Source organism: Marmota monax, unplaced genomic scaffold, assembly GCF_021218885.2.
Source record: "Marmota monax isolate L192 unplaced genomic scaffold, Marmota_monax_Labrador192_F-V1.1 WCK01_AAM20220418_F8-fsc00027, whole genome shotgun sequence".
NCBI classification, from domain to species: Eukaryota; Metazoa; Chordata; class Mammalia; order Rodentia; family Sciuridae; genus Marmota; species Marmota monax.
The window spans coordinates 770941-797916 of record NW_026694617.1 but is presented as its reverse complement, the minus strand read 5'-3'; the positions used below and the strand labels follow the sequence as shown (position 1 = coordinate 797916).

The following is a 26976-nucleotide window of genomic DNA, read 5'->3' as shown; positions in this document are numbered from 1 at the left end:
GAAATGTGGATATTGTGATCATAGCATAAAGATATTTTGATAGAACACGGAGTAATAACGTATGGGTTATTTTCCTTTCATGTAAGCATTTATAGAAAACTTTGACTAACACAAGGCAAGTTAATTTGCAACAAAGGACACCCAGCTTAAGAGTCTAAATATACTCTTTTAAGCTCTTAAGATTCACCTTTCTATTATTCTGAAAGATGTCACTTACAAGACAAACTTCTGAGTCCTTGGAGCCCCTTTGTTGTTTAATTTGGCTCTGTTATGAAACAGCTTTGATTGCATGCACAAAAGGTAAGAACCAGGTGGTTGCACAGATATTTTCAACGCACCATAAGGGATGGGAAAATACCACAAATTGCCACCATCCTAGTTGCCTTAGGATTTTGGAGACATCTGTTGGTTATGTTATTGGGACTAAAAATCTGCTCTTTTATGACAATGGGAACATTTCTTTTCAAGGAGCCACTGGAGCATTAAGGAAGGCAATGTCCCTGAGAGACTGGTAATAGGTCATTTAATCAACTTGTTTGGGAGTTGCCTTCTTGCAAAATGTTTCTGTGTTCTGGGGTGGGTGCAGGGCATGAATTGGCAGGGTTCCTTCAGTAAGCACTGTTTTCCTGATTTTACAGGTGGTTGTAATTAGAGCAAAGTATGTTTAATTTGTTTACATCTAAATTATGTACAATTATAACAAGAAATTTCCCTAAGTAGCAAATTTATAAAATAAACAAAAATTTTTTTTCAGGTTCTGAGATTTTTCTGCTCAGTGTACCTTTACAATAAATGGATTCCCTCTGTCTCTACCATTCCCAGATAACTGGTTGACACCTCATTTCTCCTTTGATTGAAGATGGTCTATTGAACTTGCTTTGCTACCTGTGCCTAAACTCTGAGGACCTAGAGGAAAGGTGATTCAAGAGGCATGAGGGAAATAAGGCTCTAAAAAGCAATATTCCAACAGCACAAACACACTTATCCCAGTCAGGTGGCAACAAGGGAAACATTTCAACATCCTACTGTGGCTACAAAATCTAGATTTTAAAAGGGTGTATACAAAAGATGAGAAGAAGAAACTATGGGAGAATATGAAATTTGCAGATTCTGTAGGACATGTTAAGAGCAATAAACTTGGCATAAAAAAATGATGGGACAATTTTAAAAAGCAACTTTCAAGCTATTGCTGGAAAGGAAAGACTACCATGAAAGGGAGAGGCTCAATATTAGCAGAAAAGAGGGTGACAGGGTGTCATGATTTGGATATGAGGTGTTTCCAAAAACTCATGTAAGATAATGTAAGAATTTTCAGAGGTAAAATGATAAGATTATGAGAATTATAACTGAATTGGTGGGTTAATTCACTGATATAGATTAGTTGGGTGATGACAGCTAGGGTATGACTAGAGCAAGCACTATGTGCTTTTAGGGTTGATATTTTGTCCCTAGGGAGCGGAGTTCTCTCTCTGCTCCCTGGGAGTTATGTCCTGAGCTGCTTTTTTGTACCATGCCCTTCTGCCATGATGTTCTGTCTCACTTCTGCCCAAAGCTACAGAGTTGGGCACTATGGACTGAGATCTCTGAAACCATAAGCCAACATAAACTTTCCCTCTTCTACCGCTATCAGGTCTTTTGGTCACAATGATAAAAAAGTTGCCTAATAATTCAGAGGGAAACTGGTGCTGTGCCACTCTGCAGTGGTTGCTTCTCTTCCCAGGAAAGCTGTGTGGATGTTCTCTGGAGAGCACCCACCACCAACCCTGAATAGCAGCTTCTTGGCTTGTGGTTTGTAGATTCCGTGGGGGAACAGAAAGCAGCCAGAGAGGTGTAGCCCTTGCTGAACAATTGGTTGCTGAATTAAGCTGGTTAAAATTGCTTTAGACTAATCTTCTGTTTTTTTCCCCCCTCACTAATAGCATTTATTTATTTACTTACTTTTAAAATATTTATTTATTTTTGCATTACAATTCTTAATACACCAATATATCATAATTTATCATATCTCTGATTATATATAAAGTATGTTGATGTTACCTATTCACCTCACTGATCATGTGTTGTGTGTAAATTTGCTACTTTGTTTAACTCTCAGGTTTTGTTTTTCTAAAGTAGAGACATACAGTATACTTAAAAACCACCATATGGATCTCATACTGAATACTTTTTAAACATTCAAATGAAACATAGTTAAGGAATAAAATCACACTTAAATTACTGGAAAGTTTATGTTTTCTAAAATAAAAATGCAGAGTAGCATTGTTACTTAGAATTTTCAGGAAGAATTGCTTCCCTTCTTGAGTACTAATGAATTTCTGCGTTTGCAGTAGCTGTGTTCCACCTACATTCCTTTCAATGATAATACATTCAGTACACTTAATGGTTTCAGAAAACCTGTTTTTCTGTTCAATTTGTTTCTTTTATTTTTCAATCTTAGCTGAAGAAACATGAGCATTAGAATCAGACATGCTTTTAAATTCCAGCCCTACTAGTTTTTGTATGTGTATCTTTGGGAAAGTTACTTACATTTTCCACATGTTATTTTTTCATATTTATATAGCTATAATACAATGAAAAGGAACAGACTGCTGATACATGCATTGCTTTCAAAATAGTACATCCATTGATGGTGCTCAAAACACATAGTTGTCTCCTTACTTTTGCTTTCCTTAATAAAGAAAAAAAAGAACCTATAATTCAGCATACAGTAGACATATTTTTATGAGTGAAAGTTGGGAAGAAAGCATTGTTTTAGGTTTTTTTGGATAGGCTTGACATATAGCAGGGATTTGTCTGCCCCAATGGAATATCACCTGCTATAAAATCTCATGCTTGTTATGTGAATTAAATGAGGTAATGTATCTGAAGCATAGATTATTCAGCAAACATTCAATAAATGACAGCCAATTGGCATTGGAAGTTAGTTCTAGTACTAGTCATATCCACTTCACAGCATTTTGGAAAATGTGAACTGCAAAGCATTATCTAAATATAATCTTATCTTTGTAGCTCATTTTCCTTTAAATTATACAATATGTACATTAAGTGAATATATTTATTGCATCATGTATTTAGATTCCTACAGTGGTCTTTAAAATAATTTTTTCCTTAATGTCATCAATTTTTTTGAAACAAAGATTCTGGTAATATATCAGGTTAAAATGCCTTTGAAACAACCAAGCATGTGATGCTAAAACAATGTAAATATTAAATAGTTGCTCTAAGAGAATGAAGTAAATTTTTTCAGGGAGAGGGCATTTGCCATTTTTAGTGAAAACCATTTCATTTAAAAAGCATTGGAAAACGTTTTTTTGTGTGAATTTCAGCTGGTGTGATTGTGATGTATTTCTCTCTTGGCCCTTGCTTGCTTTCTTTATTACTCTTCTATGAAATAAACTGTCCTAACCCCAAGGATGGGTAATCCATCCTCTTCTTGAAACTATAGCAATGTCTATTTCAAAGTCAAGATTTAAAAATATTCCCTTAGACTACCATGCTTATTGAAAAAATGTAAACAAAAGCAAGGATCTTGAAAAAAAAAAGTAGTCTGTATGTCTTCACTACAATAGAAAAAAAATAAAGCTATATTTTCAGAAGAACACCAGAGAGCTTTCTGTGAGAGTTGGCAAATGCATCAAGGCATTGTTTGTAGATATAATTTTTGATAGGTTTGATATACAGCATAGTTTTCCGAGCCAATGGAATATTGTCTTCTTACAAATCTCATCAGGCCAGCAGTGCTGCTGCTGTGGGCTGGCTTATCAGCTCCAGCCAGAGTGTTCTGCACTTGCATGCACCGTTGTAGCCTGAGAGGAAAATAAATTGTACCCAAGCAGTTAATAAGAAAGAATTACTGTGAGTGAGATGCATGGCATTATGAGTGGGTGTCATGTTTTACAGACTCAATGTTGATTTGCCAAAGGTAAAGATACCCTTTCCTAAACATGAAATGAAAATTTTATTTCAAAAAAAATTGTAATTTCAAATGTATTTGTTGGTTTCCTAATTTAAAAAGTGAACATTATCTATTTTCAATGTATTTTGGGGATAGTACTGAAGAAATAATTCCCATTTTCTGTGATTTCCTAATGAATATTTTCCCTATTGCAGCTATGTAATGAAACATGTATTTGTTTTTTGAAGAAAGTATATAGTACCTATAGGTACTAGAATGTAGACTTTAAAGCACCAAACATGCATGTAATCTGCAGAAGAATGACTGAACTGCTTGTGGGGAGTCTTAAGTCCTTATTAAAATTTGCAATTCTTTGGGTTGGCAGTTCCAGTAACAAAGGATTTGTGCTTTAATAAGGAAATAATTATTTGCATTTAATAGGTGTTAACAGATTACCTAATGTTCTCTCTTTGCTAAAAAGGAAGATATATATTCTAGTTAATCAGGCCTCAGAAATTTTTTAGCACTCCATCAGAAAGAAGTGAAATAATTTCTGTAAAACTACAGAACTGTTATTTAAAGGAATTGGACTTCAGACTGAGAAATTAAGTCTAAAATATAAGAAAATGCTTATTTTGCATTAACTTTGTTTACATTTAAAAGCAGAAGAAACCAGATATCTGGCAAGATAGTATTATTTGCTATAGATAATCAATCGCAAACTTTTAGTAGATTAGCTCCATAAAAATATATTCTTTTGCTTATTAACAATCTGATGTAGATCTTCCTTGTCCATAATCAGCTGCCTTCTACCTGATGATTTTGAGAACCTGAGTGTTTTTACTTGTGGCTCTGCCATCCCTTAAGGTCTTGGAGTCCTTAACATCTGGAAGATGGTGAGAGGGGTACTGGCAAGGAATGCCTGGCTTTTCAAGTCCCTAATTTGGAAGAGACACTTGCCACTTCTGTTAATATTCTAGTGGTAAGAACTAATCAATACACAGAATACAAGTGGGGCAGGTAGGGGCTGCTGTGTGGTAGCTAGTACTTGAGGAGGCCTTACAACCTCAAGATCCAGCTCACTGAGAGTCACCTGTTAAGTCCCACTTCCTCATGGATGAAGAAAGGATTGGTAAAGAAAAATGGACAGAAGTCAGCTTCCCAGTGCAGAACTCCTCAGGTTTCTGGGCACATCTAGCAAAATCTCAAGTTGGGTGGGGATATATTGAAGAGATTTCTTTCTTTTGTTATTAATTGAACAGTTAAAATATAAAAAGGGGATACTTTTTGTTAAGAAAGAAATTAACAATGGGGTAGAGAAGAAAAATAGATACTATTCTATTTCTAGCTGAAAGCCTCTGGGGCAGGGATTCTTAAACTTCAATAGGAATGAGACTTAACTGGAGTGCTCCTTAAGAGGCAAGGATCCTGCATCTTGCCTCCCAGAGAATCTGACCCAGTTGATCTCAAAATCTGAACTTTTTACCAACATGCCACGTGGTTCTGCTTAAGAGCTACAAATTGAGCATTCTGAATTTGAAAATCCAAAATCAAAAACACTTCTCATTTCAGGTATTTTGGAGTTGGGATACCCAAGCTGTAGTACAGGGCTCATATTTTGAGGGGGAAAAAGCTGCTTCAAGGCAATGATTTTTCTAAAATATAGTGTGTATTTGTGTGTGTGTGTGTGTGTGTGTGTGTGTGTGTATTCATTTGTACGTAGTGGCTGACTAGTACCTACAAGCTGCAAATGATTCCAAGGAAGGTACTTTTCAAGGTAAAATTTTCAGGGGCTGCCTTCAAAAGTGTCTGGATTGAGCCCTGGGTAATCTTTGCTTTAGAAAGTCTCCCTGGATGGTTCTGGAGCACCTTGTACAGAGGCACCACTACTTCAAGGCCTGTGGTGTCTTTTACTCTGAGATCAGCCTTGGCACTCCCGAATTCCAAAATGTAAGAGGCCTGGCTGCTAAAAATTAACCTGAAAAGATGCCACATGAACACTTTCCCCCTCTTTTCTGTCCAATCCTACAGCAGCATGGCTTTTCTTAATTTGTGTAGATAATAAGGAATATGGTTTTGTTTTTGTGGAAAGCTGATTTTCCCCCCCTGAACCTTCTTAAAAGCATTAATGCTCACCATGTAATGAAATATGCTTTTATTTGAAGACAGAAAATGAAGGAAAGAAACAAACAATAATTAAATCCTCTAAATAATGTGAGCTTTGTGGTTAAATCTCCATGCAACTCCTTGAAAATTTAATAAGGGAATAAAGGCTGTTTTCCATTTGTGTAATACAGTGCCACATTTCTCTTCTCTATGAAATTGTCTCTGGCTAAAATGTGCCTCACAATTTAAGTTGCTGAGTATCTAGCTTGAGAGAATTTTATGCATCTATTTTTTAACTCAAGTCACTCATGTACAACCATATTATCTCACATCAAAGTAGGATATAAAACCAGGAGACTAGGTGAGGGGAAAAGAGTCAGGGATGAATGTCATATTATACGATCCAATTACACACCGTCCCTGACTTACATACGCCTGACTTATGAATGTCCTTGCATTTACAAATGGGTTCTCCAGAGAGGGTCAGTGGAGTTCTCCCTTCAGCTTGCCCCTCTCCCTTTGTGACTCATTCACAGATGGAGCACCTTCCAGGCTGTGGCAGTCTGTACCTGTCAAGCTCTCGCAGCTGCCCAATCTTCACACTCAACAATTTCTTAAGACATTAGAAATAGTGAGAACTAGGATAAAAATACAGAAGCTTTAGGGGGAAAAAAAAACCAGTACAAACTTTATTTCTTATTGCCCTGTCCTCTTCCTAAGCCCTCATAAATGCTTTGTTATTTTTTGGAGTATATATTTTGTATTTCACTTTTGCCAACTGCCTGCTTCTCAGGCCTGTGCTTTACTCCAGATCTGTTCTCACAGGCCATGGGTCTCCCATCGCTTATGGCCTCCAGTGAGACCTGCCCTATTTCTAGATAAAAGATAAAGGAAGAGGTAGGAGATGTAGTTATCACTCCCGCTGGGGGGAGAATGTGCTATTAACAGACCCTACTGGAACATCATCCATCCTATTTTAGATGTTGTGAATATATATTTCAATTTTAATAAGATATTGATAGCTATGTTTGGAGACTAACTATAATGCCTAGACCACTGTAGAGATAGTAATTTGCTTAGAGGATTAGTGAATGAATGAAACAAAATTAGAAAATGAATTTAAAGTCCTATCACTCTGCTTAGCAAAATAAACAATTGATGTCTATTCCTCTCCCTTATGAGACTTTTGCCCGAGGCAAAAAAGTTCTAAGTTCCAAATGACTAGCAAATTGTTATGGTTTGGATCTGAGGTGTCCACCAAAAGCTCATATGTGAGACAGTGCAAGAAGGTTTGGGCGAGAAATGATTGGGTTATGAAAGCCTTAACCAAGTCAATGAATTAATCCTCTGATGGGATTAACTATAGGCAGGGGTTACCATAGGCAGGTAAGGTGTGGCTGGAGGAGGTGGGTTATGGCTTTGGAGTATATATTTTGTATTGAGTGGAGTCTCTCTCTGCTCTCCGATCATTATGTGAATCACTTCCCTCGCCCACAGACTTCCACCATGATGTTCTGCCTCACTTGAGCCCCAAGGAATAGAGCTGGGGTCTTCTATGGACTTTGAAATTGTGAGCCCCCAAATAAACTTTTTTTCTCTACAGTTCAAATAAACCTTTGATATGTGCCTGTTAATCATATTGTCCTATTATTAGTCCAGACAGGTCTATCTATTAGGTGTTTTTGTATCCACGGTGTCCACTTACGTTTGTGGTCCACATGGAATTGGGTCAGAGCAATCAGTTTTTGGACAACAATTTCACATGCTGACCAGGGGCTATGACACGCTGTAAGTGCTTTTTTTTTTTTAAAAAAAGTGCTTTTACTAAACCAGCTGTGATAAGCCAATCAGATTGTGTATCCATGAAAATTTGAATTAACAAAGGAAGTTGCTGGAGCTGGGGGCCACGATAAATGATGGAGCTCTGAAGCTTTCTTGAGAACTGCACAAAGTGAGCTGGCTAAGAGGCTTGCTGAGAGAGCCAAGAACAGCGTGCACAAAAATCTAGGGAGAAGACAGCCAGGAAGACAGGGGATGAGGGGATGGGACAGGCTTGGTCCAAAGACTTTCCAATTCCTAGTTCTTGTGCTCCTGAGACCTGATGATGCTTTGCTTGTAGTTTTGGATCAAGAGCTCAGGATCTCTTCTTATTCTGGGTGCCCTTCTCCCTCAGCCCTGTTCTTTGGCTCAAGCAGCACTTGCTCTGTGTTCTGTTCAGTTCTTGGTCTATCACTTCTCTTGGAGTCTCCTGATAGAATAACTATTATTTATTGCTGCGTAATAATTGTATAGAATAGTGGGTTTCATTGTGGCATATTCCTCCAAGCACATAGCATACTTTGATCAGTTTTGTTCCCTAGTACCTAGCCTTACTCTCCCCTGCTCCCTCCCTCTCATCCTCTTTCTCGGTCTCCCTTCTATTTAATGAAACCCTTTATTTTTCATTTTTCTCTCTAGTTTTCACATATGTGAAACCTACAAACCCTTGTCTTTCCCTTAATAAGCTTACTGTGATGCTATCCAGTCCCATCCTTTCTCCTGGAAACAATATAATTTGGCTCTTTATCGCTGAACAAAGCTCCACCATGTACATAGACTTTATTTTCTTTATCTATTCATCTGTTGACAAACACCTAGTCTGGTTTTATAACTTTCATACCTGTGAGAAGAGTATGGTTTGTGACTCCACCGATAATTGTGGGATTGATATAATGTCCACTGTTAATGCTAGACTTCAATGGGGGGGAGTGAGTATGAGTGTGTGTGTGTGTGTGTGTGTGTGTGTGTCCAGAGATGACCTTGGTTACAACCCTAGGGAAACCTTGTTTATTTGCCCTTTTCACAGTTTTTGAGTTGTTAGACTCTGTGGAAGAATACCTTTCAGAGAGCTTATAAGATTAGGAAAATCAGGACCACAGTTGGCAAAATGATGAAAGAATCTCAAATGAGCCTGAGTGAACAAGAACATCTAAGAGCCTATGGCATTGGATGTTACCTTTGCATTGTTATTCTTGAAGTGGAAAAGTCTAACTTACTTCATATGTCTTTCCTTTTCCTTCTAAGTTTGTTTCATCCTGAATGAACTGCTGGATTGCCGAACAGTAAATTGTTCTAAAGGCAATAGTTTCTCCTGGAGACTTGTTGCCATGGTGCTTTGGAGTTGGGCTTGAATCTGAGCTCAAACTGACCACATCCTAGTGTCAGGAGGTTCATTCATTTAGTTACTTAAGAATAATGAGTTTTTGTTTTTGCATGTGTAAAATGCACAGTTCCTTTCTTAATTGGATATGTGAAAGTCACAAAAGTAGCACATACTTTTATAACCTGTCAAAAAAGTTTGAAGGTGCACAGAGAACTGTTATCTTTACCCTTCCCTAGTCAGTACCATCATCCTGATTTAATTCAGATGCTCCTTCAAATACACATCAATATAATCATAGAGCAGATTGAATGAATAAAGTAAATAGTCTATACATTACACATAGGGGTATTCCTCTTTTCAAAATAATAAGATCAGGTTACATTTATTATTCTGCTTTCTTTTCTATTTGTTCTTTTTAGTTATATATTACAGTAGAATGTATTTTGACATACCATGCATACATGGAGTATAATTTATTCTAATTAGAATACCATTCTTGTGGTTGTACAAGATGTGGACTTACACTAGTTGTGTATTCATGTATGAACATTGGAAAGTTTTGTCTGATTCAGTCTACTGTCTTTCCTATTCCCATCCCCCCATCACTTCCCTTCATTTTCCTTTGTCCAATACAATGAACTTCTATTTTTCCATCACCCCCATCCCCTTATTGTGTGTTAGCCTCCACATATCAGAGAGAACATTTGGCCCTTGGTTTTTTGGGGTTGGCTTATCTCACTTAGTATGATACTCTCCAGTTCCATCCATTTACTGGCAAATGCCATAATTCTATTCTTCTATGTGGCTGTGAAATATTCCATTGTGTATATATACCACATTTTCTTTATCCATTCATCTGTTGAAGGACACCTAGATTGGTTCTATAGTTTAGCTATTGTGAATTGAGCTGCTATAAACATGATATGGCTATGTTACTATAGTATGCTGATTTTAAGTCCTTTGGATATATGCTGAGGAGTAAGATAGCTGAGTCAAATGGTGGCTTCATTTCTAGTTTTTTGAGGAATCTCCATACTGCTTTACAGAGTGGTTGCATCAATTTTCAGTCCCATCAGCAATGTATGAGTGTACATTTTCCCCTACATCCTTGCTACCATTTATTGTTACTTGTAGTCTTTTTTAAAAAAATATTTTTAGTTGTAGATGGACATAATACCTTTATTTTGTTTTTGTTTTTTATTTATGTAGTGCTGATGATGGAACCCAGTGCCTCATGTGTGCTAGGCAAGCACTCTACCACTGAACCACACAACCCCAGCCCATTACTTATATTCTTGATAATTGTTCATTGATGTGATTTCTGATTACTTTTTTTTTGCCTTTAAAAACAATGTTGCGACAACGTCCCCATACATACGCCATTATGTACTGGTGGTTTAAGTTTTTGAAGATGTTATTCAAAGTAAGGTTTCCTGGATAGGTGCTTTAAATTTTTGAATAGATATTGTAGGTTACTTTTCAAAAATAGTTGCAGTAATTCACACATTCATCATTGATGTGTAGGTCTCTGATTTATAAAAAATGGGAATATTAATACCTATGAATTAATGTGATTAATCACTTGCTTTCACTCTTTCTCCATTCTTAGGGTACCTGCATATAATTATACCCAAAAGACTTTTTCCCCTTTCCTTCTCTATGCTTTCTTGTTACTGGATGAAGCTCCTGAAAACTGATATTTTTCAGCCTTTGTCAGTTGCCTTTCATGTGGAATATGAAATTTGTTGCAGTAGGATCAGCAGTTAAAATGGTTTTCAGCTTATGTAACCTTGGACTTTGGACCAACCTTAAAAGTAAGTGAAAAAGATTTTTGTTAGTCAAAAAGCAAAGCCTTAGAAAAGATGACTGTGACTCTCAGTCTGCCCAGAACAGTCTCTATTTTCATTTGTTGTTGTAGTGTCTTTTCTGTTTAGTGCCTCTTTCCATTTCAAAAGTGCTCTAGTTTATATCGTGTTTTAGTTAGCTTTTTTGCTGCTGTGACTAAAGGATCTGAGCAGAACAACTATAGAGAGGAAAAGTTTATTTGAGGGCTCATGGTTTCAGAGGTTTTAGTCCATAGATGGCTGGCTCCATATCCCAGGGCTTCAGGCAAGGCTGAATATCATGGTGGGAGAAAGTGGTGGAGGGAGGCAGCTCACATGGTGATCAGAAATCAGAGAGAGTCTCCACTTGTCAGATATAAATATATACCTCAAAGCCACGCCATGATTCCCACCTCCTCCAGCCATAACCTACCACTTCAATTACCACTCAGTTAATTCCTATCAAGGGATTAATTCACTGATTGGGTTAAGACTTTTATAACCCAATCATTTCTCCTCTGAACCTTCTTGCATTGTCTCACAGGTGAACCTTTGGGGGATACCGCACATGCAAACCATAACATGTGGTTACCCATCCTAAAGCTAAGAAAATATATTTAAGTCAAGAGGAAAAGGTACAGACTAAAAGTTAAGAGATGAAATTTTTGGGAAAAAAATACTTTACAACTTTACTAAGTGACCAAGTCAGCGAGACTTGAAAAGCCTGCAATATTAAAGAACAAGAAGATGGAAATAATCAATTAAACTTTTCTCCTTTGGCCTGGATGAATGGAGATGAAAACTTCCAGTTGAGTATGTCGGAGAGATTATCCTCGCTAATGTTAGGATGAAGATTTATATAGTGTGCACATTATTGCTTTGCCTTGGGAACCAGAAATGTGAAGTGTTTATTAAGTAGGTTTCTGTTTTTGTTGAACAGGTATTTTTCTCTTATGACTTGGTTCCACTGTATGATCACATTTCTTTGCATAATTTGTGTTTGATATATGTGTGAGTCCTCGTTTTGAACAGACCATATGGGACGCTCCACGAGTGCCCTGGGAACCGAGGTATGCGGTGATTAACCACGGGTTCTGCTATTTGTGCAGCAGATGAGCAGAGCTGTGAAATAAAAGTCATTGCACAATTGTTTCATTGCCCTTATTTTGTCCTTTGTTTGGTGATGCTTTGCTAAGGATAAGAGAGTAAAACAAAATAAGAAGAAATCCCAGACAAGCAAAGAAGAGAAATGGCCAAGAGTGTTCCAGAATAAAATTGAAGAAGGGAGGCTATTCGTTTTATGAACTTGACAGCCCGAAGAGTAAATTGTTTTGTGAAAATGAAGCTAAAAGTAAGGTTGCTCATTTCTTAGGAACCCCAAAGAACTTTTAACTTGTGTGAGGAGGCAATGTAACGGTAACTGGCAGCAATTGGCTTTGTATTTAAATCTGGTTTAAATATTTGTTTAACAAGTATTTTACGTACACAAATTATTGAAGAAAATATTGAGGGGCATCCAAAAAAAAAAAAAACACACAAGAAAACAAAAAACAAAACAAAACAAACAAAAACCCAAACCAAATCAACTGTTTAGCTTTATAGAACTTACACTCTTGTTGTCTTGGGTTTGTGGAAATCATCTGACAAAAGAAGAAAATATCAAGGTGAAATAAAAAGTCAGAATTAAATCCCTACAAACCTTTTACCAATTTATCAGTTTCAAAATGCAATATTTGAAGTTCAAATTTTCTTATCAATTTGTAACCAAAGATAAAATAAATTTCACAGGTCATGTAAGATTCTTCACCTGGTTAGTCCAGGGCTGTAAAATTTGCATAGCTTTCTCTATAACAGGGTTTTTTAAATGTGGCTAAAAAAAAATCCAAATTACTTGGAAATCTTGTCAGCACAGTACCTTCCAGGTCCTTTACTCATGAATCTACATTAGTCCCCTGAGATTTCAGGACAATAAGAGATGACCAATAGAGTCTGAGAAAACTTGGAAACTCATGGTGTACATTACACCACTGTCCTCTCTAATACGAGCAATGATTTTTCTATAGCACATGAACTAGGATTCTCCACTTTGTAACTTCTCCAATGTTCCTCAATTTATCTCACATCTTCTAATAACCTGAGATCTCATTCACTGAGATTCTTACACTTTCCTTGTGAGCAGTGGACAAACATGTCAGTGGCACTTTAGTACTGTGAAAGTTCTGGGTAGATTCTGGATTTTCTAATTTTGGAACTGTTTCTTAGAGAAAGTGCTGCCTCATAGGTGATGCAAAAGCAGTGTAGTATTTTTGTGGACTGGTGTCCTCCATGCTGCAGTGAAGGGAGGTTATTTCAAACACCTGTGTAGCTGCCAGTGTGTGGTGATGTCACTCCATTTCCAGACACACACCATATCTGGTTAATACCATGAAATGTCCGTGGTCCTCCTCCTGCCATCCCAGATCCCCACTTTTCTACAGGTTTCCCCTGTGGAAGATAGTCACTTGAGGCATGTTGATCAAATAATTGGGAGCTGAACTTTGCACCTACTATCTCGTTTCATTTTCACAAGTCCTACTCACTAATGTCTTTCCAGACACCCCAATCTAAACCAAGACCCTTAGTCTTACTCTCTCAAATCTTCTTATGCTTTCACTCTTTAGAGTTTATAAGAGTATAAGACATGAACAGATACAACCCTGACTTTTCACCAAAGTATTACTCAAATCTTTAGTGTCCAGAACACAGTATGTGCCCAATAAATACATGTGGAGTAAAAAAGTAGAATTAAATCCAGCTAAGTGAAATGACAGCAAACTGCTGTGTTTATATCCTTAGAGAACTAAGAATGAGCAGCAAGACTTTTCACCTAAGTGTATTTATCTAGTCACTTTTGGAGTAATAGGTTTCTAAAAATAATTATATAACTATAGAAGAGTGCAACACAAAGTCATCTTAGTTTTATTAAAAATCAAAGACTTTCATTCTTATTTTCTGGACTAGATAGAATGATGGAAAGTCTGTCATTTTTTTTTCATTGAAATGTTAAATATTTTAGTTTATGAATAAGTGAATCATTGAATGTTGTTATAGAATTTCGAGTAGTTTAATGCCTTTCTTTGGAGCATCTGGCTAGGGTGTCTATAAACTATGGCATATTACCATGATAATCCCAGTTTGGTAAAAATTATTCCTGTGTTTTCTCTTTAGGAAAACAAGTAATTAAGAAATGAACATAAAGGAGAGAGCTAGAGAAAAATCATCCTAGAATAGGCTTAATGATATAGTGAATGAAATTTATAGATAAAGGGTATAGTTAGTAATAGAGAATAGATGGAAAAATGAAAGCAACAAAGGCAAAGGGAAGGGAGGCAAGCAAATCCAGGAAAAAACTAATTCAGAAGATCTCATTGGACAAAACAGAGCTACTTTTATCTAAAAGTGGAATTAAATATTATGTTGTGGGAATAGGCAGTGACTCCCCCACTCTTTGCTGGTGGGTGAGCATACGTTTGACTGGGTTGTATAGAAAACTCTTAAGCATGATGATCATCCAAAATAAAACAACAGTTGTTAACTCTCTGTGGGGAAATGAGTTACTACATAAGTTGAACAATTATCCATTTAGCCAATATTAAAAGACCTGATTTAAAATAATTGCCCATACTTCAGGTTGAAATTTAATTTGGTTACATCACAGAATTACCTCAACAACCTCTGAATAAAGGTCACTAATGACATTGTGAAGGTATAAACTGCTAATTAATACTTTATGCTGAAATTGAGTTACTTAAGATTTTGAAGAAATGTTCAATGAAATAGTAATGGGTACTAAGATTTCAAATTACTTTGTTTTCAAAAGGTAATAAAACCCAAGGAGGAAATTTAAGCCGCTAACTTTAAAAGTCTGTTTTAGAGAAAATAGTGTTAATTAGATAAAATTTCCTATTACCCTTATAATGCATTCTTTGATTAAATACAAAGAACTTAAGACCTGGTGCTGGTATGCTTGGTTTTTCCTTCAGAAGTTTTGAGGAAATGAAAGAAGTAGTGAGAATAAAATTTCCTGGTTCCTATGTTCTAAATTCCTCTGCTAGCAGAGTGAATGAGAATGAGATCACCATTGGTCAGGGAGATGGTAAGGACACTATGTTGAATGTTGGTTGGGGTGGAGGAACTAGATTCCAGAGGCAAAGCTCTTTTGGCTGGAATTCAATTTTTTTGCAGGTATCAGATCCAGGTGAAGCAGAAACAAAGAAGTGTGCTGCAGAGAGAACCAAGTACAACACTTATTGATGTACAACATTGTATGACAAGTGCTATGATGTGAATTTTCATATGTATTATAAATTTAATATGCGCAATAATCCTCAAAGGCAAGTAAGGAGACTATGTCTACAAATCATAGACATTTGATTGATAATTTCTTAAGTTCATGTGTTAGAGTGTAGATGTGTGTTCAGCACTACATGAAGTTCATGCTTATTATTATCAGTGTCTTACTCTGTCTTCCTCGGAGAAGTAAGAGTGTCTGAAATATGGTAGAAAAAATTACAAGACATCTTAAATAGAGGCAGTTTGAACATGACTAGTCTGTAGCTGGAAGCTACTAACATTAATAAAGATTATTTTCAGACTTTAATTCATTAAATTTCTCATCCATTCAACAGATCTGTATTTACTGAATGTTTACTATGTATTAGACACTAAGCTAAGCTCTGTGGTGAACAGAGCTATGTTCCTTATTTTGGCTAGTAGTATCATCTAGAGTGAGAAGCTAACTGGTAGAAGAAATTCATGTATCAAGAAAAGGAATAAGAAAGTACATACAAACTGTTGGAACTGAAAGCGATAGTAATTTTAGATAATTACAATCATTGGCTAAGAACTTAAGAATTCCATAGATTGTAATCTATGATTTGTTTGTTTTAATTTAAACAGGCTGAGATTTAATTACTACATGATATTAAAGCCAGATTTTAATTTCCTTTATTAAGCAAATCTACGAATTTCATTTAAAAAAATCTCTGATGCATCCATAACGGAAAGATAACAATCAGGGACTCTTAGATGGGAGAAAAGGAAAGTGTATCATTAGTCAACAGGTATTCATGGATGTTCTGCTTTAGTGAAATCTTCAAATTTAAAGGCAATTAAAGATGATTTTAAGTCTCCCCAAGTTTTCACATGCAAAATTACACAGGTTTTGCTAATTCATTTAGTTCACCTATATTATCTTATATTTTTACCCCTATTTCCCTACTGGAAGTGAGGAGTTCCTAGAGGCTGGCATCTCTGTCCTGTGATTTAGTCACCTTATAATTTGGTTATCAATGTTAGTGATCTATAATCTTTATTACTTGTTTTGTTTTGGCACAGATGAGGACAACAGCCTAAATCCTGTGGCTCTCTTTTTCCTTTAATTTCTGAAGTTTCTTTTAAAAAAAAAATATATATATATATATTTTAGTTGTAAATGGACACAATATTTTTATGTGGTGCCAAGTATCAAACCCAGTGCCTCACACACTTGAGGTAAGTGCTCTACTATTGAGCTACAGCCCCAGCCTTCTGAGGGGTTCTTTGAAGCACAATTTGGAAACTATCAATCTAGCTAAATGGCCAAACTTACTAGAGTTACACCAGGGTTGACAAGGAAGAAAATAATCACAGAGGTCAAAAAACCAAACTAATATAGTTTTCAAGTACTTACACTTCCTTGGCATTGTGCTAGATAAAGATGCTTATAACCTACATAAGGAAACAAGTCATATACACAACTAAAGCTAGGCAGAGTGAGATTATTTCAAAAGATGAATTTCAAAATAGTTAACATAGACAATAGTTAACATGAGAACTCATGAAAAGAACTCATGAAAAGTTTCACTGAGTGAAAAGGGGCGGGCCTACTATCTAACATCTGACACAGTTTTTTTTTAAATTTTTATTTATTTATTTTTTTAGTCATACATGACAGTATAATGCATTTGACATATAATACATACATGGAATGTACATACATCAATCATATTGTCTATTCTATTCTGCTGTCCTTCCTATCCTCCCTACTCCTCCCCTCCTCTCCCATCCTTTCTCTCTATCCAATCTAATGTGACACACTTTTTTTTTTCTTTTTCTCATCACAACATCTTATATGTATTCTGTATAACAATGAGGTTCTCCTTCCATCTTCTGTGAAACTCCCCTTCTCCCTCTTTTTCCCTCCCACCTCTCTTCCCTGTTTAGTGGTAGTCTTCTTCTCGTGCTCTTCCTCCCTATCCCATTTTGAGTCACCACCCTTATATCAGAGAAGACATTCGGCATTTATTTTTTAGGGATTGGCTAATTTCACTTAGCATAATCTGCTCTAATGCCATCCATTTGCCTGCAAATGCCATGATTTTATTATTTTTTAGTGCTGAGTAATATTCCATTGTGTATAAATGCCACATTTTTTAAATCCATTCATCTATTGAAGGGCATCTAGGTTGGTTCCACATTCTAGCTACTGTGAGTTTTTTTTTTTTTTAATAGAATGTTTAGAAAGAAAGAAAAGAAGGACTGGGAGGATTTGTGACAATTATGGTTGCTTTGGGAGTGTATCAGGAAGACAGTCACAGTAAGTGACTTAGAGACCACATTTTCAGGAAAGAAGAAACTGGGTTATCTTTAGGCAAGATAGAGGTAGTCGGGAGGGGGGGAGGGAATGAAGGAGGGAGGGAGGAAGAGTGAGCTCACTACAGAATGAAGAGTAAGCAAGCACAGGAGAGGTAGGTACAAGAGGGGCGATGGGATTAAAAGGTAAAAGAAAAATCCAAAGCAGATCAGTTTATGATTTATGCTTTAACACCTATGTTTAGTTTATTGATGAAAATCCTTTGAGAAATACACCAGATAGGTTTGGGAATGAGTTCTTTCTTTGCTGTGTTTTTAGATAGAATTTATAGTATGATCTTAATTGTTCTAACTCTGTGCTGATAGAAACACATTATTTTTGATTGTTAAGGTAATAGTGCTCAATCTGGGCCACAAGCCTTTTTGATGTCCAATACATATGATTCCTGTCTAATGTATTTGGACATATCCAGTTGGGAGCCATTTTTCCTTGCTTTGCCAATAAGATTCATCCTTTTCTGAGAGAGAAGCAAATACTTTGTCATGGTACATCGATAATCAATGATATATAAGGTTATTTATACCATTTTAAATGTTATTTACAAACTTGGTTTTCTAAAATTTAAGAGCTACCGAAGAGTTAGAGTTTTTAAGAAATAACTATTAACTCCTCTAATTCTTTGTTTGGGCAGGATTTAGTTCTACTGACTTGTGTAAATACTGCAATAATCCTTTTGCCCCTGGGACACTCAGGCCTGGAAAGTGAAGAAAACATCAAACCCATGATTTTCTGTTTCTTTTCCAAGTATGAGATAAAAAAGCTAATTTCACTTCTTTATTACAGGAACCTACCAACAAGAGATCCCCTATCTTTTGGTCAGTTATGCAGACTTCAAAGAGCATTTCCCTTCTGTAGTTTTCCATGTGCAATGGAAAAGGTGATAAGTAACTGGGTTCTAGAATTATATTTTTTCTCCTCTTTTGAGAATCTCTCTCTGCATATAAAATCTCCCCAATAATAGTTTCAGATTAGTATATTTTCTTGTTAGAAATGCTATTTAAAAGATGGCGCTAAAATATCACTAAGACAGTTGTTAAAAAATAATCTGTATTTATTGACTTTTCCTTCTTTTCTCACAATTTGGAAATCCCCAGATAAAGCAGAAAGTTTGAAGCAGAGGAAAGAGAGAACTGAAGTTAAATAATAATAAAAGGTAAGTAAATCTCTTTTCCTCTGGATACTTCTTTAGTATTTACTTTCTCAGATTTAAATAATGTTAGACACACATAGATAAATGGATTCCATTTGCAAAACATTCTGAGATGACATGAAATGGCAAAACTGAAATGATTTTTTTGAAAATCTCTACTGTGTAGCAGCAAAATTGGCAAGAATATTTTTAACCTATGAATTTGAAAATGTAAACTTGTCTATATTTTTCTAACTTTTTGAGTTATGAAACATAGAAGAGCTTTATTTATTAAAAATGTTGTTTGTTTATTTTAGAATAAACATTTTTGTATTGGGGTGATAGAGCAATGAGTTAGGAGATTCAGCATCTGCAAGTAACTCTCCCTGGGAAATCTGCACGTCTCATAGTTCCTGTTGACTAGGATAATGGCCCTCTGTATTTTCCCAGACAAGAAAGGAATATCGCCACATCAATAATGCCCCGTGTTTGTGTAGCTTCAAAGTGAGAAAGAAAGGTTGAAAGTAAACAATGACTATGAAATCCTTCATCTTCCAGGAGACTTCCTGCTCTTCTGTCTGGTCCCTAACCCCCTAGGAAGTAATATCCCCACCAAATGTGCTGTTCTCATCACTTCTGTGGCATCTGTTTTCTGTCTTGTCTTATAAAGTAGTTACTTTTGACTTTGTCTTTTACTTTCTATGTAAAGTTCACATAGCCTGCCATAGGAGCATTGTGTTTTGGCCTTAACACTGTTATTTGACACACTTTAACTATATAAAAGCCTCCAGTAGAATAAATATTACTCAAATTTGGGACAATTTTGGGGGTGGTGGTGGTGGATAATAGGTTCTAAACCTAACATTTACATTTTAAAATATAAAAAATATTTTTATAAAATTGTTTCTATGAAAGATTTAGTAGTTTTGTACTGTTCATGCTCAAATATTCTTTTGTTATTTATATAGCAAAGCATGTGATTAAAAATTACATTCTGGTGTTTCATTGTACTGTAAGGTGGTGATAGTTAACAATAATGCACTGTACATTTCAAAATAACTATGAGAGGATTTTGAAAGTTCTCACCACAAAGAACTGCTAAATGTTTAAGTTGATGGCTATGCTAATTATCCTGATTTATTATTACACAATGTGCACATGAATCAAACCATCACTGTACTCCACAATTATGCACCAATATTATGTGCCTGTCAAAATTAAAATTAAAATACTATCACCAACCTGTGTCCCTGTGGCTTGAGAAGCTGAGGCAGGAGGATTGCAAGTTCAAAGGCAGCCTCAGCAGCTTAGTGAGGTCCTAAGCAATTTAGCAAGACCCTGTCTCTAAATAAAATCCCCTGGGGATATTGGAGGGGTTAAGTTAAAAAAAAAATAGACACAAGATGGCAGAGTGGAGAAAGGAAGCACAGCCCAGCAGTTCCTCAGCTCACTAACAAAGCTGGAAGAATATTCCTCATTGAGGTGAGTGAAAAAGGAACCTCACCGAAATATAATACCGAATTTGAAAAAAAAAAAAAAAAGAAAAAGAAAAAAGTTCAGAGAGCTACAGCAAGTCGGTAACTCAAGCATAATAATACCTCAGAGAAGCGCCAGCTCCAGCCTCTAGCAGCCGGAGCAGGGAGCACAGACTAGAGATGCATGACCAGGGGGTAAAGAAATTTTATTTTAAAAATAAAGAAACATCTGTGGTTTCCAAGGAATGCTGATTATTCTGGACACAGAGTTGGGAGGCTAAGCCCTTTCAGTGAAAACCAATCTGCAGCGCTCTGCTGGGGTGGAGGTGTTCTGTGGGGGCAGAAGCCCTCTGCGAGCAGGCCACGCTGGCAGGTGCTGAAACCTGTCCCCTGGAATCTGCACAGATGTGAACAGGGAGGAGGGGGGGATGGGGACTCAAAAGGAAGCCAATGGCAGCCTCCAAAAACGTTCCCATAGAGTGAATGAACCAGAGAGACTGAAACAGGCACACAGGGTCGTTTAGCCTCTGGATCCCAAGGGAGAAAAAATCCCATAATGGCTGGCACCTTAGAAGAGCTATTACGAGGACACTCACTTCTGCCACAGAATGACAACTTCATTTCAGGGCGGGTACCCGGTCAATCCCATCATATCTGTGAAAGTTAAACCTGTGCAGGCTTAGTCCTTATGCCCGGAAAGTGGACTTTTCCAGAAGCCCAGCAGAGAGAGGGAGCTCCATACTCATAGGGGCTGTCAACCCCATCTCCAGTACTCACCTGCAGGGTTCCAAAAGTCACCAAAGGCCAAACCCCTACAACTGGAAACTCGAATGTAAAATTCCACCTCACCCCGGCCTCAGGATCACACGATTCATCAGTACTCGCCAGGCTATCCCAACCAACACTGGGAGATTGGAAGCTGAGAGCTGCACCCTGCTGGCAGCTAGGTGAGGAACACAAGGACAGTGGCCAAAAATACAGAGCCAAAAATAAATATAAAAACTGAAAACCCATCTCTGCCAACAGATTTGACCACCACATCAGAAACAACCCTCTGTCTCTCATAAAGATTTTTTTTAAATTTTTTCTCCTTGTTTCTTTTTTCCCCTCCATATTCTCATTTTTTACTCCTATTAAATTTTATTTTTTTAAAAGTTTTTCAAACATTTTATTATACTATTCTTCACTTTTTTATTTTGCGTGCTTTTTTTGTGTGTGTGTGTGTATGTGTTTGTGGTTGTGTATTCTCTCATTGTGTGGATAATTTGAATATATATGTCTATTCTATTCATATAACATGCATTAATAGGAGAGACCTATTAATGTGTTCATTATTTAGCTTAGATTAGACTTGGTGAGGTACAATTATATGAGGGTTGGAGTTGTTTCAACCTTATATTTGCTGGTTTGTTCATACCTAGGTTCTGGGATCCCTTCTCTCTCCTTTTTCACACCCCCACCTCCAGCATTCAAAATTTCCTGTTCTCCGCTCCTCTTGTTCTTTCTTTTTTCATTGCTGTCAGTTAATTTATTTTTCCTTCTTCTTTACAATTGACACTTGTTCCCCATCTCCTGCCTTTCTTCTGATCACTTTTTCAAACACTTTAAATGTTTCTCTTGGCTACCTACCCTATTTCCTTTTCCTTAAGAAACTGTAATCCCATGAAGTAACAGAAATTATGTAGTTTATGTAATTCATAACCCATTCAAGTTGTGATTATTATTACGTGGTCAACATAGGCAACACTTGCTGTTGAATATCTGATCTAGTTTATGTTTTTTTGTTGGTACTGTTATTAAATGCTACCCCACCATTTCTATAGAAGTGGCAATTAGTATTATAGATGTCAAAATAGACACTGAACATTTATTTTAATGCTGTACATCCGTTGATGACACTAGGGGCAAAACTGGCTTTCCCCCCCCCCCCCCTCTAAGAGGGGCTGGAAAGAGAATGGGACACTTTAAGATACAGAATGCAGATCCAGCTGCTGAGATGTACTCACATCTTAACTGGGCAACAGTGAATCTCACCCCAAACATGATATAGCCTCCTCACCTGACTCCTTAACATTACTCCAACTCAAAAATTGAGGAGACCAAGAAACCCCACCAAACTAACAACCAGGATACAAAGAGGAATAATCAGAAAAGGACTTCAGGTCCATGACATCTTATATATAAAAAACAGAAATTCTAGAACAAATAAAATATTACACACACAAAAAAAGGTCATATGTAAAAAATAGGAATGGGAACCCATCTCAATCCATGAGCAAATCTAAGACTCTGAAAACATGAGGAAACAGACAAAAAGAATCCCCCCAAATTCAGAATCCCCCAGTATAGGATCCCACTCATATCAAAGTGGGCAAAATCCAGAGAAAAATTGTAAGAAACTGATTATTAAAATGTTAAATGAACTAAGAAGACCTAAGCTATGAATTAAGCAAGAAAATACAGGAGATGAAAGATCACTTCAATAAGAAATTAGAAATATCAAAAGGAAATTAATCAGAAGTTTTAGAAATAAAAGTCAAGTCAAATTAAAAATTCCCTTGAAAGTATCCCTAACATATGAGATTGTGTAGAAAATGGAACTTCAGCCCATGAAGGCAGAACTTTAGGCCTTGAAGATAGGGAAATGAACTTGAGTACCTAGATAAGAATAAAAATAAAAAGTTATAGAACATGATCAAAATATATAAAGACTCTGGGACTACATCAAGGGACCAAATCTTAGAATCACTGGGATAGAAGAGAACATGAAGATATGAACTAAAGACATTAAGAACATTTTAAATGGGATAGTCACAGAAAACTTATCCCATATAAAAATGAGATAGATAGATAGCCATATGCAGGAGTCATACAGGACCCCCAAATAGACCCAATCAAACAAGAAGTTCTCCAAGACACAACATAATCAAAATACCCAAGAGAACATAGGAGATAATATTAAAAACTGCAACATAGAAACATAAAGACATATTTAGAGGTAAACCAATTAGGCTTACTCAGACTTCTCTACTCATTTCCTAAAATCAAGGAGGACCTGGAATGAGATTTTCAAAGTCATAAGGTAAACAACTGCCAGCCAAGGATACTGTACCCATCAAAGCTCAGTTTCAAATTTGAGGGGGATATAAAAAACTATCTATGACAAGAATAAACTAAAAGTATTCATGACCACTAAGCCAGCACTATGAAGAATAATCAAAGATAAATGGCACACAGAAGAACTGAAAAACAAACTCCAAATTCCCAAATAGAGGAAGCTCAATGGAAGAATAATATACTAAAGGAGATTCAAAACAGTATTAAATATAGCAAAAAACGAAAATGGCAGGAAACCACAAACATGCTAACACTGAATGTAAAGCATATCAACTCCCCAAGTAAAAGAAACAGATTAGGAGAATGGATCAAAAAACAAGATCTCACTATATTCTGCTTACAGAGACTCATCTTATACATGAAGATACCCACAGGATGAAGATAAAAGAATGGAAAAAAAATATTCATGTCAACAGACTCTGCAAACAAGCTGGAGTATCTATCTTCTGACAAAGTAGATTTCAAGCATATATTAATCAGAAGAGACAAAGAAGGCCACTACATCCTGGTAAAGGAACAATCCAACAAGAAGATATAATGATAGTAAATATTTATGCTGTAAATATCAGTGTACCCAGTTACATAAAAAACACTCCATGATATCAAAGGTAGACCCCAAAACAATAATACTGGATAATTTCAACACACCCTTATTGCTAATAGGTCATCAAAGCATAAAGCCAATAAAAATATTTTCAATCTAAATAAAACTATAAATCAAATGGACCTAATAGACATTTATAGATTATTTCACACCAAAGCAGCTAAATTTGCCTTCTTCCCAGCAGCTCATGGAAGTTTTTGCAAAATAGTCCATATTCTAGGTCACAAAGTCAATCTTAGCAGGTACAAAGTAATCTATATAATCCCATGTATCCTATCAGATCATAATGAGATGAAAGTAGAATTCAACAGCAAGAAAAATAATAGAAACTTCATAAATACATGGAGATTGAACAAATAATCTCCTAAATGAAGAATGGATCAAAGAAGAAATGAGAGTAGAAATCAAGAAATTCTTAGAAACCAGTGAGCACTAAAATACAATATATCAGAATCTCTGGGACATTATGCAGGCAGTCCTAAGAGGAAAATTTATAGCACTAAGTGCCTACAAAAAAAATATAGATCCCAAATAAATAAACTTTTGCTCCACCTTAAGGCCTTAGAAAAAGAATAAAAAACGAATTCCAAAATCAGTAGAAGATAGAAAATAATTAAGATCAGAGCCCAAATTAATGAAATTGGGAATTAAAAAAAACAATACACAAGATCAATGCAAAGAAAACTTGGTTCTTCGAAAGATGATGTTGATAAAACCTTAACCAAACTAACCAAAAGAAAGAGAAGACAGAAATCAACAAAATTAGTGACTAAAAGAGACATCACCACAGACACTTTTGAAATCCAGAGGACAATCAGAAAGTGTTTTGAAAATTTATACTCCAATCCACTGGAATATCTAGAAGACATTGATAAATTTCTAGACACATATGACTTGCCCATATTGAATCAGGAAGATACAGAAAATCCAAACAGACCAAAACCAATTAATGAAATTGAAAAAGCAATTAAAAACCTCTCCAAAAGGAAAAGACTAGAACCAGATGGATTCTCAGCTGATTTCTACCAGAACTTTGAAGAGGAACTAACACCAGTTTTCCCAAATTATTCCATGAAATTGAAAGGGAGGAACACATTCTATGAAGCCAGTATAATCCTAATACCAAAACCAGACAAAGGTAAATCAAGGAAAGAGAACTACAGAACAATAACCTAGATGAACATAGATGCAAAAATCCTTAATAAAATATTTTCAAACTGCATTAAAAAATACATCAAGATCCAGGCATGGTGGCACATGCCTGTAATCCCAGTGGTTTAGGAGGCTGAATTAGGAGGATCATGAGTTCAAAGCCAGCCACAGCAACAGTGATGCACTAAGCAACTCAGTGAGACCCTGTCTCTAAATAAAATCCAAAATGGGGCTAGAGATGTGGCTCAGTGGTCTAAGTTCATATGTTCAATCTTCCGTAATTCCACCCCCACCCCCACCCCAAATACATCAGGAAGATAATACATCATGACCAAGTGGGTTTCATTCAGGAATGCAAGATTGGTTCAACACACACAAATCAATAAATGTAATTCACCACTTTAACAGAATTAAGGACAAGAATCACATAATCATCTCAATAGATGTGGAAAAGGCCTTTGATAAAATCTATCACCCCCCATTCATGTTAAACATTCTGGAGAAGCTAGAGATGGAAGGAACTTACATTAACATCATAAAGGCTGTTTATCACAAACACAAAAGTTAATAATCATACCGAAAGAAGTAAAAGTAAAAACATTTCCTCTAAAATCAGAAATAAGACAAGGCTGTCCACTTTTATTGTTCTGTTCAATGTAGTCCTCAAAACATTAGCCAGGTTGATAAGGAAAATCAAAGGGATACAAATAGGAAAAGAAAAAGTCACACAATCTCTGTTTGCTGATGACATGATCTTGAATCTGGAAGACCCCCAAAATTCCACCAGAAGACTTCTAGAGTTTATAAATGAGTTTAGCAAAGTAGCAGGATACAAGATCAACACCCATAAATCAATAGAGTTCCTATATTCCTACAGTGATTCAGTCAATGAAGAAATCAGAAAAACCATTCCATTCACAAAGCCTCAAAACAAATCAAATAACTTGGAAATTAATCTAACCAAAGGGGTAAAAGGGCCCTTCAATTAAAATTATAGAACATTGAATAAAGAAATTGAAGAAGATCCTAGAACATGGAAAGATCTCCCATGTTCTTGGATGGGCAAAATTAATATTGCCAAAAAGGATATACTACAAAAAGCAATATATAGATTTATTGCAGTCCTCATCAAAACACCAATGACATTCTTCATAAATTCAGAAAAAACAATTCTCAAATTCATTTGGAAGAATAAGAGACTCAGAATAGCCAAAGCAAAGCTCAGCCAGAAAAGAGATGCAGGAGGCATCACAATACCTGATCTGAAATTATTCCATAGAGCTATCATAACAAATACATCATGGTAGTGGCATCAAAATAGAGATGAAGACCAATGAAACAGAACAGAAGTCACAGAGAAAGCCTCATGTACTTACAGCCATCTGATATTTGACAATGGTGTCAAAAATTCATTTTGGAGAAAAGATAATCTTTTGAGCAAATGGTACTAAGAGAACTACGTGTAAAAAATGAAACTAGATTTCTTTCTTTCTCTCACCCGGCGTAGAGTCAAACTGATTCAGGTCAAGGCTTAAAAATTAGACCAGAAATCTTGAAACTGCTAGAAAAAAACATAAGGTCAACACTCCAATATATTGGTGCTGTCAGTGACTTCCTTAATAAGACAACCGAAAGCACAAGAGATAAGATGAAGAATCAATAAATGGGATGCCATCAAATTAAAAAACTTCTGGACAGCAAAGGAAATGGATTAAGAGCATAAAGAGAGAGCTTACAGAACAGGATAAAATCTTGCCAGCTACTCCCCTAATAAAGGATCATTATCCAGAATATATAAAGAACTCAAAAAGGCAACACCAACAAAGCAAAACAAAGAAATAAATCCCCCAAACACCCAAT

The 26976-nt window shown here is 36.1% G+C and overlaps 1 long non-coding RNA gene across 1 annotated transcript in view; it reads right to left on the bottom strand.

The window, feature by feature from the left end:
* LOC124077956 (uncharacterized) overlaps window positions 1–26602 on the bottom strand; it is a 36368-nt gene extending 9766 nt beyond the window's left edge. The window contains exons 1-2 of the long non-coding RNA XR_006846769.2: window positions 26493–26602; window positions 12576–12606 (exon numbers count right to left, since the gene is read on the bottom strand). This is a non-coding gene — a long non-coding RNA (uncharacterized LOC124077956). The remainder of the gene's footprint in view (window positions 1–12575; window positions 12607–26492) is intronic.
* Between the last annotated feature and the right edge of the window lie 374 nt (window positions 26603–26976).